This window comes from Manis javanica, chromosome X (assembly GCF_040802235.1).
Source record: "Manis javanica isolate MJ-LG chromosome X, MJ_LKY, whole genome shotgun sequence".
Lineage (NCBI taxonomy): Eukaryota > Metazoa > Chordata > Mammalia > Pholidota > Manidae > Manis > Manis javanica.
In genome coordinates this window covers 45,845,211-45,863,468 of record NC_133174.1, presented here as the reverse complement: position 1 = coordinate 45,863,468, position 18,258 = coordinate 45,845,211, and positions in this window count along the sequence as shown.

Sequence of the window (18,258 nt, the reverse complement as noted above, 5' to 3'; positions counted from 1 at the left end):
TTCCTGGTTGTGGTGTGCACACTCAGCAGGCTCCTGCAGTGGATGCAGTTTTCTCCAGCAGCAGGGTTCTGAAGCACTCATAGATTCTCCACTGCCTGATTCCTGTGGCACATGGTGACCACCAGCACCCAGTGGCCAGCAGCTTCTCCCTGGAATCTCCCATCAGATGGGTTAGTATCAGCTTGCCCCTGGCTTCTGAAGCACTCACAGCTTCTCCATTTTCCAATTCTTGAATGTATGGCAGCCATCGGCGCCCAGTGGCCAGCAACTTCCCCTGGAACCCTCCCTCAGGTAGTTTTGTAGCAGAGTGCCTCTGATGATACATCTCTCCATGAGCTTTCTCTGGACTCTTAGAGGGTAGATTTCTGGCAAACTTCAGAAAGCAGAGTTCCAGCAAGTTCCACCATTCAATGAGCCACAACCACCATATTCTCTCCAACTAGGACTGGACCTCTTAGTTCGGGAGTGGAGGCAGGGAAGAGTCTTCCATGGGAGCTGTATTTCAGCCATGCTCATGATTTCCTCTTCTTTAACATATAGGTTATATTTATAGTGCCTGTTTTACTGTCTTTTGTCTATTTTTTCTATCACTGGATCATTTTCTATGGATTATTTTTTTCCTCATTATGGGTTGCATTTTCCTGCTTTTTTGTGAGCCTGGGAATTTGTGTGTGTGTGTGTATAGGTTTTTATTGGATGTCAGGCATGTAAAATTTACCTTGTTGAGTGATGAATTGGGATGGAGGTATTTGAAAATCTGGAGACAAGAGGCTTTGTTTTAGGACACAGTTGATCAGTTTGACCCTTTTGAGGCTTGCTTTTAAGTTTTTTAAGACAGGACCTGAACAGCCTGTAGTCCAGAGCTAATTTGACTGATAGTCTAGAGCTAATTTGGTTCTGAGGCAATACTCTTCTGAGTTCTGTACTCAATGACTCATGTGTTAGGAGGTTTTTCTACTCAATCTAGTGTGGAGATTAATTATTTAGACCTCTAAGGATTGTTCCTCCTGATCCTTTTCAGTGGCTTTTCCTTGGTCTCAGATAGTTTCCTCACATATCTGTGCTGAAGGGAAACCTCTGCATATCTCCAGAGCTTTCTTTCTCTATGCAGCTGCTTCCTCCATAGAGCTCTGCCCTGTCCTGTGAACTCTAACTTCTGTGACCTCCAAACACTTTTATCTATGTCTTGTAAACTCAGAGACACTACCACGCTCTTTTTGAGTATCACTCCATCCCCACACCTCACCTGAAAATCCCCTCCAGGCAATCACTCATTTCTTTCCCTTTTCTCGGGGATCATCGTTTCATATTTCCTGTTGTCAAATGTCCAGAAACCAGTGTTGCGTGTATATTATCTGTTTCCTTTATAGTTGTTTGAAATAAGGAGGAGACTCCATTATAGCTGGAAAGAGAAGGTCCCAGACTCTCTTTTCTGGCCCATCTCCTGAGTCCTTGCCTTCTGGAACACGTACTCTGTCATCCCTCAGCCTCCTCTCTGAAGGTCAAGTTCACCTTCTTCCTCCAGTGGGAATGTGAATCTTCCTAGACAATGCTGCAGTTCTCTCAAGCCATGAGATCTCTCCCATAGCTCTCATACCAGGCATAGGTGTCCTCCTTGTACTTTCGGCACACTGCCCAGACCATGCTCCCTCCCTTCTCAGGAGGTGCCCCATGTCCTTGGAGGCCCAAGCATCAGGCTAAATGGCCTTCTCTGCATCTTCATTACAGGCATTTACCAAGCCCTCATCACTCTCCTTAGGCTTTTGAGGATGGTTTTCCTGGCTCACTATTACTCTCTCCAATACTTCTCTTTTCCAGAATTTTGGTGATTTCAAATGTCACATTCAATGTGGATTCAAAATACACATTTCAATCCTCTGGCCTCTCTGTTCCCTGAGCTCTTCTTCTCCATTGATATTGTGCCAGCTCTCCTTCAGCCACCCACTCCCATCATTATACCCTAACTCTGTGAATAACATTAACTGCAGCCTCTCTATAATCTCAACTGCAAGGTTTTCACTCTTTGACCACCACGTGTTCCTCCAGCTCACTTCCCTTTGTATTAGTCATGGTTCTCCAAAGAAAGAGAACCAATAGGATGGATACACACACACACACACACACACACACACACACACACACACACATGCAGAGTGACTTCCCTGTTGACTCAGAGACATGAGACCAAAGTGGCCACACAGTCTTAACTTCCAGTTCAGTGCAACCACTGTCTCCTAGTACAAGTATTCCTTCCTCCTTTTGGAACTAAGACTTCTAGGCCAGCAGGGCTTAAGGTTGTGGGAATAGGAAGTACCTGTGGCCCAGTAAAGTTGACACATAAAATTAACCATCACACCCTTCAACTCTATTAGGACCTAAAACTTGTTGACTACTACATTTTCACTGTTCTATTCCTCTCTCATGTCCTCACTTCCTTTCTTAACCCAGCTTAAACTCTATGGTGCATACTCATGACCCCTGTTTGATTGTCCCTCTTTAGTTCATTCCATTCACTTTTGTCTAGTTCCTACTGAAATAATGGATCCAGTCAGTGATCACTAATGGTTGCCACATCCCAAAAAGAGGCACACTGGATATCATCTGTTGTGCATGACCATGTCCCCTTCTGTGTGTCTGCATCTGACAGTGTTTCAGGAGAATTTCTGTGACTGATTCTGGGTGTGTATGACTCCAGTCTATATGCTCCTTTGCTTCTGAGTACCTCTGCTTGTGTATGTGTACCTGTGTGGCTGTGCCTACACAGGTCTGGTTTGGTATCACTGTGTGTTAGCCTGTGTGGTCTCTGCCCACGTCTGTATTCATGGGTGTGTCTCTGCATAGCAAATGAGTCTCTATGTGACTTGTGTCTCTTTGTGAATGACTAACACTCACTACACTGGGTGTCTCTGCATAACTATGTCTACATGTGTCTCTGTGGTTGCCATGTTAGAGTGTGTGTACCTGAATCTGTGTTTATGTGCTGTGAGTCTGTGTGTATGTTAGTAATGCATGGTCACTGTATGTGGGTGTCTCTGGGGGACTCAGGGGCTGGGCCAGTGCTGACCCCTTTCTGTCTGACCAAAAAGAGAGAAATAGCAAGAAGACACTGATCTAGAATCTTCTCCCCTCCCATAGGCCAAGGCCACCATCTTGCAGTCTCAGGCATGCACTATGGGAGTCAGGTGATCTGCTGGGTGGGAAACACCTGCCACTTGTGCCCAAGGCGCTCCTCACTGTAGGGCTTCCCCCAGGGAGGGAGAGAAGGAATGAAAGAAGGAGGTAGGAAGAGAAGGAAGGAGGGAAGTTAAGTGGCCCCTCAGTACCCTCCCCCAGTTCATGAATACTCCCCCTCCCTATCCACCTCCCCTCTCCCAAATCCTAACCCTGACTTACTCATCCCTCAAGTCTTAGCTCCATGTTGGCCACACTCCCAGCAGACTCACTCAGGTGCCATACACCCAAACCTACCTCCTGGGCCCAAGGCCCACTCCCCACACCACCTGCTCCTGCCCTGCTCCGGGAGAGCCTCACCCTGCCCTGCTTTCCCTCTCCTTCTTCTTCCGCATGCTCCCAGACTGAGCCGAGGTGGAGTGTGTGTGCCTGGTAAAACCCAAACCTCGAGATTTCCTGCCCTTCCTGAGTCCTCGTCACTAGCCGAGCTTATGCCTAACTCAGGACCTTCACACTGTCCTTTGCCTGGGACTCGCATCCACCAGACTGATGCACAGCTGGCTCCTTCAGATCATCGTTCCAGTCTCAGTTCATGTGTCCCCTCAGAGTGGTCTTCCCTGGTCACCACTGGTGAGTGCCCACCCCCCAAGTCCTCTTTGCCTCCCCTCCCTGCTTCATTTCATCACCACTTGACAAAAGGTACTGATTCATTTGTTCACTCTTTGCTGTCCCTACCAGACTGGCAGCTTCCTGAGGGCAGGGATTTATGTCTATTTTGTTCACCATGGAGTTCCCAGCACCTAGGACAGTGTAAGTGCTCAATAAGGAATTGATTGGATGAATTAAAAGATCCTCCAGTGTTACATATGGGCCCCAATCTCCCCTACCCCCTGTTGTTTGCCTTTCTGCTCATGGCCCTGAAGGAGGGCAGGATGGACTGGACTAAAGGTAGAAGTCACAGAACCAGTCAGGTCAAGGGTGCTGGGCCAGCCTGAACCTGGCAGTTCTCATGCTGGGCCTCACACACCGAGGTGCTGTCAAGCTGAAAGGAGCATCTGGTAGCCTTGCTGGGGAGAAGGACCAGCGTCCCTCCAGGGAAAGATCCCCTGCCTCACCCACCCCAGCACCCTGAAAATGGAAGAAAGAGAAGGGGTCTCAGTGCCCAGATGCCCACCATGGCCCTGGAATGAACAATTGCATTCCTTCATGGTTTATCTTCCACATGTTTCTTTTTTGCAAAAATAAGAAGATACATGTCTATATTCTTATTTCTTCTTCTTTGTTATTAAAGAACAGCACTTTCTTTGTAAACCCAACAGACTATTAAAAGAAAACCCCAGTAAACTAAATGGCCGATCCACCAAACCCTCAAGTCTCCTAAAACCCAACTGATGAAAGCTAATTTGCTGAAAAATCAACATTCTAAATTCTTGAGGATTTAGGGAAAACTTGAGTTTCACTCTAGTCCCAGTTTGGTACCAGAGAAATACTTCCAGCCAAGTCTAAGTCTGTTCACTGAAGCTATCCTGCAGCCAGAGGCAGCAACATGGATGATAGCAAAGCAAAATTTGGGGGTGTGGGGAGGAATCCCTAGGCATGGGTTGACTTGGCTACTTGGCAATTGGGTGTATACAGGGGAGGATCCCAGGTGATGATGTGGCCTCATACCATTTCTAAGTGCACAATTCAAGTAGTATTAAGTACATTGACATTGTTGTGCGACAATCACCACCATCCATCTAGAACTCTTGCAAAACTGAAATTCTGTCCCCATTAAACCATCACAACCCACCACTCCCTCCCCCAGGCCCTGGCAACCACCCTTCTACTTTCTGTCTCTAAGAATTTGGCTGCTCTAGGTACTTAAGTAGAATCATATATAAGGATAATATCATATATTATATATACACATATCATATGTAATTAGAATCATAGAGTATTTGTCCTTTTGTGACTGGCTTATTTCACTTACGATAATGTGATCAAGATTCATCCATATTGTAGCATGTGTCAGATACTTTACTTAATTTTGGTTAATTTTAATGTGAATAGACCCATGCAGCTAGTGACTACCGTATTGGACAGTGTGGCTCTAGATAATATGCTTCCATCACTTATCTCAATTTATCAACTTGATATAAACTGTTCCAGAAGAAAAAAAAAGGAAATTCCTCAACTGAACTATTGTAGTTCAACTAACTCTATGTACTGTGAATTAGCCTAGAAAACATTGATAGGATTTTATTACCCCCACACCAGGAAAAGAGAAACAGATGTCATATTTATTGTGTTCAGGATTGAGGGAGCATATTTTGTAACAAAGTATGTCTTGGCGTTTGAAGATGAGCCATGAACTCCACTTCTGCCTTAACATCCTGGGAGGGATGGGAAGAGTGTAAAGATGAGGTTCCTCCCTGCTTCCGATGAACAGGAAGCAGGTGAGAGAATGATCACGAAGGCTGAGCTGGAATGGAGCTATTGCTCTGCCAGGTCCATTCATTCATGTATGCATGCATTTACTCCACAGATAGTTATGTCTTAACTCCGTACTAGTTCCAGCTGCTGGGAACACAGCAACACAGCAACCCACACAATGCCCTTGCTTTCATGAATGTCACTTTCTTGCAAGACAGAGACAAATAGTAAGCAAGTAATAAAAATAAGAAACTCAGATGATGATACTGTTGGATCTGTGTAATCAACCTCCAAATAACCGGGAGATGCATGGATGCAAAAGCAAGAGCATTTATTGGGTAGCCAGCATTCTGGGGTCTTGCACGCACAGGTGGAGACCCCAAAGTACAAGTTTATTCTTCTTTTATACTAGGGGCCGTGTGCAGAGCAGGCTGTGCGCAAAGCGGGCCGTGAGCAGACATGGACCGTACACAGAGCGGGCCATGCACAGAGCAGGCCGTGCGCAAAATGGGCCATGTGCAAAGCGGGCCGTGCGCAGACACGGGCCACGCGCAGAGTGGGCATGAACTGTTTCTCACAAAACAAAGTCATTAAAAAAATGGAGTAGCTTATGCCCAGACTCTTTAGTAAGGACTCTTCATTCCCCCCTTGAGTTTTGCTCTATTTCAAATCTTTGAAGTAATGGAATAGGGTCTTCCTTATTTGAGGGCCTGTACTGAGATCTAAGGACCGTGAGCTGGACGGTGGAGATCCGTTTCTGTACAAATTTGAGGAAGGCATTGATAAGGCAGGGGCCACATGTAACAACTAGTATCAGAAGTAAGAGGGGGCCTGCTACTGCTGATAATAAAGTTGTTAGCCAAGGGGACCAACTGAAAAGGCTTTCATACCAGTTTTGGGTGGTTGCTCTATTTCTCTGCTGGTTTTGAATTCTAGTTTTTAGTTCAGTCAAAGAATTTTGAATAACACCTGAGTGATTGGTATAGAAGCAACACTGTTCTCCTAAGGCTACACATAGTCCTCCTCGCTGCAAGAGCAGTAAGTTAAGTCCTCTTCTATTTTGTAGTACAACCTCTGCTAGGGAGGACAAAGACTCTTCTAGCTGGACTAGAGTAAGTTCTACTGTTTGGAAATCATGGTCGATAGCATCACTGAGGGCTGTGTAATTTTTATCTTGGAGGACTAAAGATGCTATGCCTGTACCAGCACTGGCCAGCCCAGCCCCCAAAATGGCAGAGACTACTATGGTAGAAATAATTTCTCATTTTTGCCTGCTTAGGCTCTTTTGACTTAGGGAATAACTATCAATTATTTCTTCTTCACCATGCACTACTATCCGGGGGATGAGTTGCACGAGAATGCAGACATCATCATGAGTTCTAAGGGTGTCAGCATGGATACAAGATGGATACAAGCAGTTATTCCTGTTTTACAGGCCCACCAAGTGTTAGGAGGGGCTACTAAGTATGATTGGATCTTGGAATTAACATTTAGGGTCTGGCTACATAAGTGAGGGTAAGGAGGCAGTCAGTTGGTGGCAACACAAAGTCCTTGCCCTGTGAGGGCCTGTAGGGTAACTCTAGGAGCATGCTCAAAATTCCCTTGGGACCACCGGCATTTGGAGGAGTCAGTCTCAGTAGGGAAATTGGCTACTAGAGCAATGCTATCATAGAAAGGGGGTCTGGGGTCTAGAGTCTAGGCAAAGCCAACAGGATTGGGTTACTTCTGGTTTGGAGATATTTAATACCTGATAAGTGGCCTTTACTAGGCGGAAGAGACTGGGTCTGGTTAGGCACAGGGAGAACGTTAAGTGGTGTAGCTTTGAATCTGACCTTGGATCTGTCCTAGGCGAAGGGTAGGTAGGTCCTACAGTAGATTTCTGAAGTTCCTCCGGGAGTGGAGGAGGAGGCACTGGGTTCAGTCCCCAAATGACTGGTGGTTTATTTAAGAGTGGAGCCTCCTGGAGCATAATTGTAAAAAGAGCTCCGGGGTCTGCTCCCTCTGCATAAAAGCGAAGGCCCCACATCCTCCCTGTTTTCCACTCTTCCCACTTAGTTTCTCCTATGGAGGTGAAGTGAACGCAGATCGGATTACAGGCTGGGTTACTCCAGCAGGTAGGCCCTTTAGATTGGCTAACTTGTATCCAATCACCTTGTACAGAGGGTTTCCAATCTATCTTTCCCATAGACTCACAGCCCCAGACACACAGAGGAAGTGTTCTGGGCCCCCACATTTAGCCTGCTGAGACTGACTTTGGCTATGTCTGGGACAGACATAGAAATTGTGTTGGCGTGTCAGGTCTTGGTACCCTGGGGTCCTACACCCTATTCCTTGGGTTGGGCATGGATACTTGTGGTCCCCTCTTAAGCCCCAGTTGGTCCCAAACAACTTACAAACATCAAAGTACAGATCAGGAAACCATGACTTAGGGTGTCCTTCTTGTTCTGTAGAGTTGATAATGTCTCCAGTCTCAGACTTGATGATGATCCACTCAAGTCTCCTTGGGAAGTGGGGACTTCCGGCCACTGCTGCCACCATTAGTTCCAGGGTTAAAGCCTGGAGAACTAGAAGCAGCCACATGTCGGGTAATTTTTACTCTCAGAGGGTCAGTCAGATGGGCTCGAATTGTCCATGTAGACTCTTGATCTCTAGGAGCAGCCTTGACTTGAGTGTGATGGATCCACACTGCTATTCCATCAACTTTGATCGCCTTGGGAGTTGCTAGGATGATTGTGTGAGGTCCTTTCCAACATGGCTCTAAGGTTTCTTTTTGATGCCTTTTGATCAGTACCAAGTCTCCAGGTTGGAAATTGTGGGGCTCCGGGGCAGGCTTGTAGTACACCGCCTGTAAGTTCTGACGTAAGGCTTCTTGGACCTGAAACAAAGCTTGTAGGGAGGAAAGAAAGTTTTTATCTTTTTGCTCAGCTAACAGATCAGCTCGCAAGTTGGGAAGAATCAGGGGAGGCCTGCCAAATAGAATTTCAAATGGGGTCATGCCTAGTCTATATGGAGTGTTCCTGACTTTGAACAGAACGAAGGGGAGGAGAGTCACCCAGTCACCACTAGTTTCTAGGGTTAATTTGGTTAAAGTCTCCTTAATGGTCCGATTCATCCTTTCTACTTGACCTGAGCTTTGGGAATGATATGCACAGTGTAGCTTCCAATTAGTCCCCAATATATGGCTCAGCGCTTGTGTTACCTGAGAGATGAAAGCTGGTCCATTGTCTGACCCAATAAAAGCAGGAAGGCCATACCTTGGAATAATGTCTTCCAGGAATTTCTTGGCAACTACTACAGCAGTTTCTCTTTTGGTTGGAAAGGCTTCTACCCATCCAGAAAAGGTGTCTACAAATACCAGCAAATACTTGTAACCATATTTTCCTGGTTTGACCTCGGTAAAGTCTACTTCTCAATAGGCTCCAGGTCTTGTACCTCTTTCTCGGACCCCCTTTTCAGTTGTTCCTCCGTTCACGTTGACCAACTGGCAAACTTTACACTGAGAGACTACCTGATTGACTAATAATCAGAGGCCATGGACCTGGAGATGGGAACTTCGGAGCAGTTCTGTCATTTTATGCTCTCCCAGGTGTGTGACCTGATGAATGTGTGAGACTAGTTGGGCATCTAGGAGGGAGGGTAGAATGTAGTCCCCTCTTGGGTCCTGATACCATTGTTCATCTTTATGAGCATAATGTGGTCCCCGCTTCTGGATCTCCCCGCTTTCTGAGTGTACTCTGGTACTTCCAGTAAGGTGGGAGAAATAGCAGCTGGGCGGGGTTTGGCTGCTACCAGGGCCTTGGGTGCCTCTGCTAGGGCGGCTTCCTTAGCTGCCAAGTCTGCTTTATTATTTCCTTGGGCCACTTGCCCTTCACTTTTTGGTGCCGGGGACAATGTATGATAGCAATCACCTGGGGAAGCCAAATGGCCTGTAGCAAGTCTAGGATCTCTTGCTTGTTTTTGATAGTTTTTCCCTCAGCTGTTAATAGTCCTCTTTCTCTGTAAATGGCCCCGTGTACGTGGGCTGTGGCAAAGGCATACCTGCTGTCAGTATATATATTTAGTCGCTTACCTTTTGCCAATTGAAGAACTTTGGTGAGGGCTATCAGTTCTGCTTTCTGAGCTGATGTTCCTGAGGGTAGGGGGAATGCCCATACGACTTCCGTCTCTGTAGTCACTGCTGCCCCTGCATATCTTACGCCATCTTTGATGAAGCTGCTTCCATCCATGAACCAAGTAGTATCGGAATCCAACAAGGGAACATCTCCCAGATCGGGGCGTGTTTCCTGTAGGTGGCTGAGGATCTCCTCGCACTCGTGTGAGGACGAATCTAGATTTGGATCTGGTAGCAAGGTGGTTGGATTCAATGCTTTGCTAGCAGCAAAGCGGATACAAGGTGGATTAAGGAGCAGAACTTGATAGTGGGTGACATGCAGATTTGACAGCCATCGGTCTGGAGGACACTTTAAAACTCCCTCAATGGTGTGGGGTGTCGTGACCACAAGAGTCTGGCCCAGCATCAACTTGACTGCATCTTTAACAAGAAGTGCAGTGGCGGCTATGATGCGGAGACATGGTGGCCATCCGCTGGCCACTGGGTCTAATTTCTATGATAGATAAGCCACTGGTCTCACCCAGGGGTCCAGCTTCTGGGTGAGAAGTCCTTTTGCCACTCCTCTCCATTCATCTACATACAGGTGGAAGGGCTTGGAAACATCTGGGAGGGCTAGGACTGGGGCCTGCAGGAGAGCCTCTCTGATTTTGACAAAAGCTTCTTCCATCTCAGGCATCCATGCAAAGGAGGATTCCTGTGCTCGGGTGGCTTCATATAAGGGCTTAGCTAGTTCAGCAAAGCCAGGAATCCAGAGGTGGCAGAACCCTGCTGTCCCCAAGAACTCCCTGACAGCCCGTCTACAGTCTGGCCTTGGTAGCTGGAAAATAGTCTCTTTTCTGGCCTGGGATAGCCATCGGCGTCCCCTCTTGAGTTTATATTCCAAGTAAGTGGCTTCTTCTAAACAGAGTTGAGCTTTTTTAGCAGATGCTTGGTACCCTTGTTTTCCCAGTGTCATAAGTAAATCTTTAGTGGCTGCCTGACATTCTATTTCTGTCTGGGCAGCTATGAGTAAATCATCTACATATTGAAGCAGGCTCACCTCTGGGTGGAAATGCCGGTACTCACTCAGATCTTCATGGAGGGCCTCGTCAAAGATGGTCAGTGAGTTCTTGAATCCCTGAGGCAACCTGGTCCAGGTCAGTTGACCATTCAATCCATCCTCCGGGTCTCTCCATTCAAAAGCAAATAGCGGTTGACTCGAGGCTGCTAGTGGTAAACTGAAGAAAGCATCCTTTAGGTCTAGGATGGTGTATACGACCCTGTCAGGTGGCAGAGAACTCAAAAGGGTATAAGGGTTGGGGACTGTGGGGTGAATGTCCTCCACCCATTTATTAATTTCTCGCAAGTCCTGTACTGAACGGAAGTCATTTGTCCCTGGTTTCTTAACAGGCAGTAGAGGGATGTTCCAAGGCAACTGGCACGGGACTAGAATTCCCACCTGTTGCAGGCATCGGATATGAAGGACAATGCCCACCTTTGCTTCTTGGGGGATCGGGTACTGCTGCACATGGACAGGGGTGGCAGTGGCTTTTAGTTGGACCACTATCAGTGCCCGATGCTTTGCCCATCCAATGCCTCCTGTCTCAGCCCATACTTCTGGGATCTCTTTTAGCCACTTATGAAGGAGCTCATAGTTGTCTTTTTCTCTTCTCGGGTTAAGGTAAAGTCTATGTTCATCATTAAGCAATAAGGTAAGAATGCTGACAGGGGCTCCATTCTGGTCATTTATGGAAACCGAGTTACCCTCAAAGTGGATGTGGGCTCCCACCTTGGACAGGAAATCTCTCCCCAGAAGTGAGTAGGGGCACTCAGGGATAACCATGAATGAGTGGTATACCCGTCCCAATTTTAGGTCTATGGATCTTTGGGTAGTCCATGAATATCGGTTAGATCCTGTGGCTCCCTGTACCTAGGGCTGTTTGAGAGAAAGGGGCCCCATGGGGTTCTTAAGAATTGAATGTTCTGCTCCAGTGTCAACCAGAAAAGTCACTGGCTTCCCCTCCACATTCAGGGTTACCCAAGGCTCGGGGAGGGGGACTGAACCCCGTCCCCCTCAGTCGTCTAAACCTTCTATCTGGAGGACCTTGGGTTGTTCCCTGGCTTCTCTCTTGGGGTATTCATTTTTCCAGTGGCCTCTCTCTTTGCAGTAGGCACACTGGTCTTTTTGCAGAGAGTTCTGGCCCTTGGGGGAGGTTTTGGAATCTCGAGGGCTCCGTTGTTCAGTCAGCCTTTTTAATTCTCGGTTCTGGGCAGGACCTTCTAAAGAATTAGCCAACAAAATCTTAGCTAACCCACGGGCCTGTCACTCTTCTGGGGTGTCTCGATTATTGAACACTTTCTCAGCCACTGCCAAAAGTTCGGCTAGCCTTTTTCCCTCAAAGCCTTCTAATCTTTGTAACTTTCGTCTGATGTCTGGGTCCAATTGATTGACAAAGGCCAAACTTACCGCAGACCGGTTTTCAGCAGCTTCTGGGTCCAGGGGAGTATAGGTTCTGTAGGCTTCCAGCAGTCTCTCAAGGAAAGCTCCAGGAGATTCTGTGGGCTCCTGTTTCACCTGACTTACTTTAGACAAATTGGTGGGACGGCGTGCCACCGCCCGGAGACCCCCTATCAGAATCTGGAGGTAGACAGTGAGCCTCTCCTTACCTTCATCTATTTAAGTCCCAGTCGGGCCTACTCGAGGGGAACCTGATGTTTATAATATCTAAATCCGTGGTTGGTCTCCCATCAACCCCTGGGATTAGTTTCTGGGCTTCAGTCAGGACTCTCTCTCTTTCTTCAGTGATGAATAGAACCTATAAAAGCTGATGGCAGTCATCCCAGGTGGGCTGGTGGGTAAAAAGGACTGAGTCTAACAAGTTTATAAGTTTACTGGGTTTCTCAGAGAAGGGGGGGGGGTTCTGAATTTTCCAATTATAGAAGTCACTGGTGGAGAAAGGCCAATGAACTAACAACTGTTGGCCATTGGGGCCTGGTGGGCCCACCGCCCGCAAAGGTAGGGCCACTGTGCCTGGGGTGTTCTTGATAGCTCATCGGTCTCAAGAGTGAGTATGGGGAGGACTCATGGGTGGGTCCTCCAGGTCAGGTTCCTCTTCCATAGGTGAAGGTTCAGGAGGATTGGGAGGAGGAGCAGATTCATGTGACAGCGGATGGGAAAAGGATGGATCTTCCGAAAGGGGGTCTGATGGGGGAAGGACAGGATAAAGAGATGGGGCTGAAGGAACTGAGGGATTGGGATTCGACTTGCAGGGTGCCTTAGAGGAGCGTGGAGCTTTAGAGGAGGCAGTTGCCACGAGGGTCGCTTTTAAAGGTGGAAGAAGGGGAGCCAGCCATTCAGGTCGACTTTCCACTAGGGTCTGCCAAGTGGTGATGTAAGGAACCTGGTTGGGGTGCCCAGGACATCCATATACAAGGTCCTTAACCCTGAAAATGGTGGGAAGGTCAAACGTGCCCTCCTCAGGCCACCTGATCCCGAACTTAGGCCATTCATTCCTGCAAAAGATAGAAAGTTTACCCTTTTTGACAGCAAAACCAAGATTTTTAGCCTGAGTTCGAAAGTCACTGAAGCGAGATATGAAGATAGACAGGGGAGTAGAGGGAGTAGAATGTGACTGGCCCATGCCGAAGAGAAACAAGAAGACAAGACAGACAAATATGAGTACACAAACAGAGAACACAATGTAAGGGTGCCTCTTTCCAAAAAGAAACCAGACGAAGAGGGATGGCCTCTCCCATAAAAGGGCTCCATCAGGGAGCGACCTCCCTTCTCCCGCCAGATTGAAAAATAAAGTCCAAAAGACAGAAGTGAGCGAGGGACGTCTCCGTGCTCACAAGGTGCGGGGAAAAATAGTGCATCCACCTAGTCCCCAGACTGCCAGATCACGTTTCTGTAGACAAACGGTACAAATACAAGGACACACAGCACATAAACAGGCAATCAAACACTGCAGTCACACTCACACTTACCCACACACTCCACACGGTCGCCGGTTATGGGAGCGCAATCCTGGATGAGCCCCCAAATGTTGGGCCCGTGTAATTGACCTCCAAATAACCGGGAGACGTGTGGATGCAAAAGTGAGAGCATTTATTAGGTAGCCAGCATGCTGAGGTCTCGCATGTGCAAGTGGAGACCCAAAGTACAAGTTTATTCTTCTTTTATACTAGAGCGGGCCGTTTGCAGAGTGGGCTGTGCGCAAAGCGGGCTGTGAGCAGACATGGGCCGTGCACAGAGCAGGCCATGCGCAAAGTGTGCCGTGTGCAGACACGGGCCATGCGCAGACACGGGCCATGTGCAGAGTGGGCCGTGCACAGAGCAGGTGTGACCTGTTTCTCACAAAACAAAGTCATTAAAAAAATGGAGCAGCTTATGCCCAGACTCTTTAGTCAGGACTCTTCAATACTAAGTGCAAAGCAGAGCAAAAGGAGGAGTGCCAGGTGGTTGGGGAATGCAGATGGCTTCCTATTTTATAGGAGCTGGTCAGGGCCGACCTCACTGAGGAGGTGACATTAAAGCAGAGACCTGAAGGAAGCCTGGATTATTAGGCTGATCACTTCCCATGGTCTTGTTCAACATGTTCCTCTGTCACCTTGATATCTACAAACTGGTAGCTGCACCTAAAGGTTAATCTACTACAGGTTCAATTTTGGGACAGGAATCCTTCATAGGTGGTGCTGTGAGTTCTTCCATCAAGAGGCATGTTTGTCTGGCTTGCTCCCTTGTGACTTTTGTGGCCCAAGACAGCCATTGCCTAGATTCATTATTTCATTAGGGGCTTGCAAACTGAAGAGAGTCAACCATTCTTCTTCAATATGAGTTCTTTTTAAAATGCTTGATGTACAGAGAATACTTTCAAACAGTTCTCCCTCCCTTCTTCCTAAAGCCACTCAGTTTTGTGTACCTTATGCAAGTCCCAATTTATCCAAGTCATCTACTAACCTAATTTCTCTAAAATTTCACCTCCTAGATTACTATCACTCTCTCCAATAGTGCCCCTCCCTTGATACTTGGTGATTTCATTTCCATTTAAATAACCTTTTCTCTTCCACACAGAGAGCTGGCCTCTTAGTTCCTGACCTCCTTTCCTCCAGTGATCTTCTCAGCCCCTCCCCTCCACAGAAATTACCTTGACATTGTCACCTAAACTGGGACAAGTACATTATGAACTTCATGCATTCCACTCTCAGATAAATTCTTCCTACTGTTTCAGCTCATTCCCTCTAGTATTACAACTAATAACCACCACTATCTAAAAAACAGACTCTGAAACATCTTAGAGACTTTGCACCCATGGATACAAACACCTAGGCATATCAGAGACAACTCACCACAGAAACATCCCCCCAAAATCATTCCAAAAATCCCGTGAAAATCTCAGAAACCTCTCACCATGGACAGAACCCCCAAAGCTCAGCACTTCAAAGACTGAACACAAATCCCAAAAAAGATCAGACACCTCACACCCTAGAATGCAGATACCCTCCCACCCCAGCCCACATGTACAGGGATTATACAACCTGTGACACAACCCCCAGTAGCACAGACCTCATCCTCCAGGACCCACCTGCAAACGGCTTAGATAACTCACACATTAGATACATACTTCCAAAAAGTTCTGAGACCTCAAACCCTGACACAAACTTACCCAAACCTCAGAGACCTCAAAATCTACAAGAGTCCACAATCACCTCAGACACCTCACACATTAGGCACAAATCCTTAGAGCTCCAAAGTATAACACACCAGATCCCCAAATACCTTAGAAACAATACACCCTGAAACACAGACCCACAAAAAGCTCATAGTTGCAAACCCCCAAAAGCCTACATATCTCATACCAGGGACATAGATCCCAAACAGGTTTGAGACCTTACACCTTGGGATGCAGGAACCTGAAAGAATGCAAAAATCAGATCATGGGACAGGAAACTTAAATCAGCTCAAAGATCCTCATCACATGGCCCATTTTCACAAACGCACCATAGAAAACTTAACACCCAGAAACACAGCCCTATAAAGAGTTTAGAGACCACACATGACAGAAACAGAGGAGCAACAAATAGTGGAGCAACATCTCATTCTATGATAAGATCCCCCAGCACCCTTAAATGCCACATATCTAGGGATACAGACACACAACTGCTTGGCAGACAGCCAGACAGCTGGATGACTTCACATTCTGGACATAGGTACTAAGTCAACTCAGAGGCCTGAAGCATACCTCTGAACAGTAACCAGGAATGAAAGCCTTACAATGTCAGAGTCTCCATGCTCAGGGACACAGACCCACATAATACCAAGACCTCACCATTGAAGAGAGTCCTACAAAGGTTGAGAGTCCCCACTCCATGGATAACAGAAACACGTAGAGCTCAGAGGCCTCACACCCAGGTAGAAAATAAACAATCAGCCTGAATAATTTACAACCTGGGAAACAGGGCACCAAACAGCTTAGAGACTCCACACCTGGGACACAGGCCACAGAATTGCTCAGAGATTTCACTCCATGGAACAAAACCCCAAGTAACTCAGATTCCAAGCACCATGGTATAGTGACCACAGCTTAAACTACCATTTAAGATATCACAACCAGGACAAAGGCTCTCAAGCAGCTCAGACACCTCGCACCCTAGGATACAGAACTCCCAAATAGCTATTATCACCACATGATAAAATGCCCCAATCATCCTTTGGGATTTCACAACTTGGAAAACAAACTCCCAAACTTACTCACATATTTAACATTTTGCAAAGATGCTAAAAAGCTCACTGACCTCACATTGTGGTCATAGTTCTTAAATCAGCTCAGAAACCTGACATGCAGCTAAATACACCTTGGAATAGCAATATATGTGGTGTGGTCTCAAATTGAGGACAGAACCTAAAAAATTTAAAGATGTTTACAGGCAGAACACCCACCCACAAAATATCAAATATGAGGCGGAGCCAGGATGGCAGCATGAGTAGAGCAGAGGAACTCTCCTCCCAAAACCACATAGAATTATGAAAATATAACAAAGACAACTCTTCCTAAAATAGAGACCAGAGGACACAGGACAACATCCAGACCACATCCACACCTGCGAGAACCCAGCGCCTCACGAAGGGGGTAAGATACAAGCCCCAGCCCGGAGGGACCTGAGCGCCCCTCCCCCCGGCTCCCAGCGGGTGGAAAGAAACTGGAGCGGTTTTTTTTTTTTTTTTTTTGGCGAGTGCTTTTTGGAAACCTTAAAGGGACAGGGACCTCAATACCAGGGAAACAGGGCAGCAAGACCGGTGAGCGGGTGCCTGAGACCAGCACCTGAGGACAAAGAAAATCGCGCGTTTTTCCCTTTTCTTTTTTTGGCGAATGCTTTTTGGAAGCCTTAAAGGGACAGGGACCCCAATACTAAGGAAACAGGGCAGCAAGACCGGTGAGCGGGTGCCTGAGACCGGCGCCTGAGGACAAACAATATTACGCATTTATCCCTTTTTTTGTTTTTAGCGAGTGCTTTTTGGAAACCTTAAAGGGACAGGGATCCCACTACTAGGAAAACAAGGCAGCAAGACTGGTGAGCAGATGCCTGAGACCGGCACCTGAGGACAAAGAAAATCACGCATTTTTTTCCTTTTTTTCCTCTTTCGTTGTTGCTGTTGTGGTTTTGGTTTGGAGAGTGCTTTTTGGAAGTCTTAAAGGGGCAGGACAGGACACTTAGCCCAGAGGCAGGGAATCTGGGGATCTCTAGACACTCTAATCCCCTGGGCAACAGGGAGCACAGAGGCCCATTACAGAGGTAAATAGCCTCCCGGCCGCTCCCCATCCAACGGGGCTCCACCATTTTGGAGGAGCAGCCCCAGCCAGGTCACGCCCACAGCAACAGCGGATATAAACTCCATAGCAACTGGGCAGGTAGCAGAAGCCTTGTCTGCGCACAGCTGCTAAGCATAAGCCACTAGAGGTCGCTATTCTCCCAGGAGAGGAAGGCCACAAACCAACAAGAAGGAAAGCTCTTCCAGCTGTCACTCGTACCAGCTCTGCAAACTATCTCTATCACCATGAAATGGCAAAACTACAGGCAGACAGAGATCACAGAGACAACACCTGAGAAGGAGACAGACCTAACCAGTCCTGCTGAAAAAGAATTCAAAATAAAAATCATGAACATGCTGACAGAGATGCAGAGAAAAATGCAAGAGCAATGGGATGAGATGCAGAGAAAAATGCAAGAGCAATGGGATGAAGTCCAGAGGGAGATCGCAGATGTCAGGAAGGAGATCATAGAAGTGAAACAATCCCTGGAAGGATTTATAAGCAGAATGGATAAGATGCAAGAGGCCATTGAAGGAATAGAAACCAGAGAACAGGAACGTATAGAAGCTGACATAGAGAGAGATAAAAGGATCTCCAGGAATAAAACAACACTAAGAGAACTATGTGACCAATCCAAAAGGAATAATATTCATATTATAGGGGTACCAGAAGAAGAAGAAAGAGGAAAAGGAATACAAAGTCTCTTTGAAGAAATAATTGCTGAAAACAACCCCAAACTGGGGGAGGAAATAATCGAACAGACCATGAAAA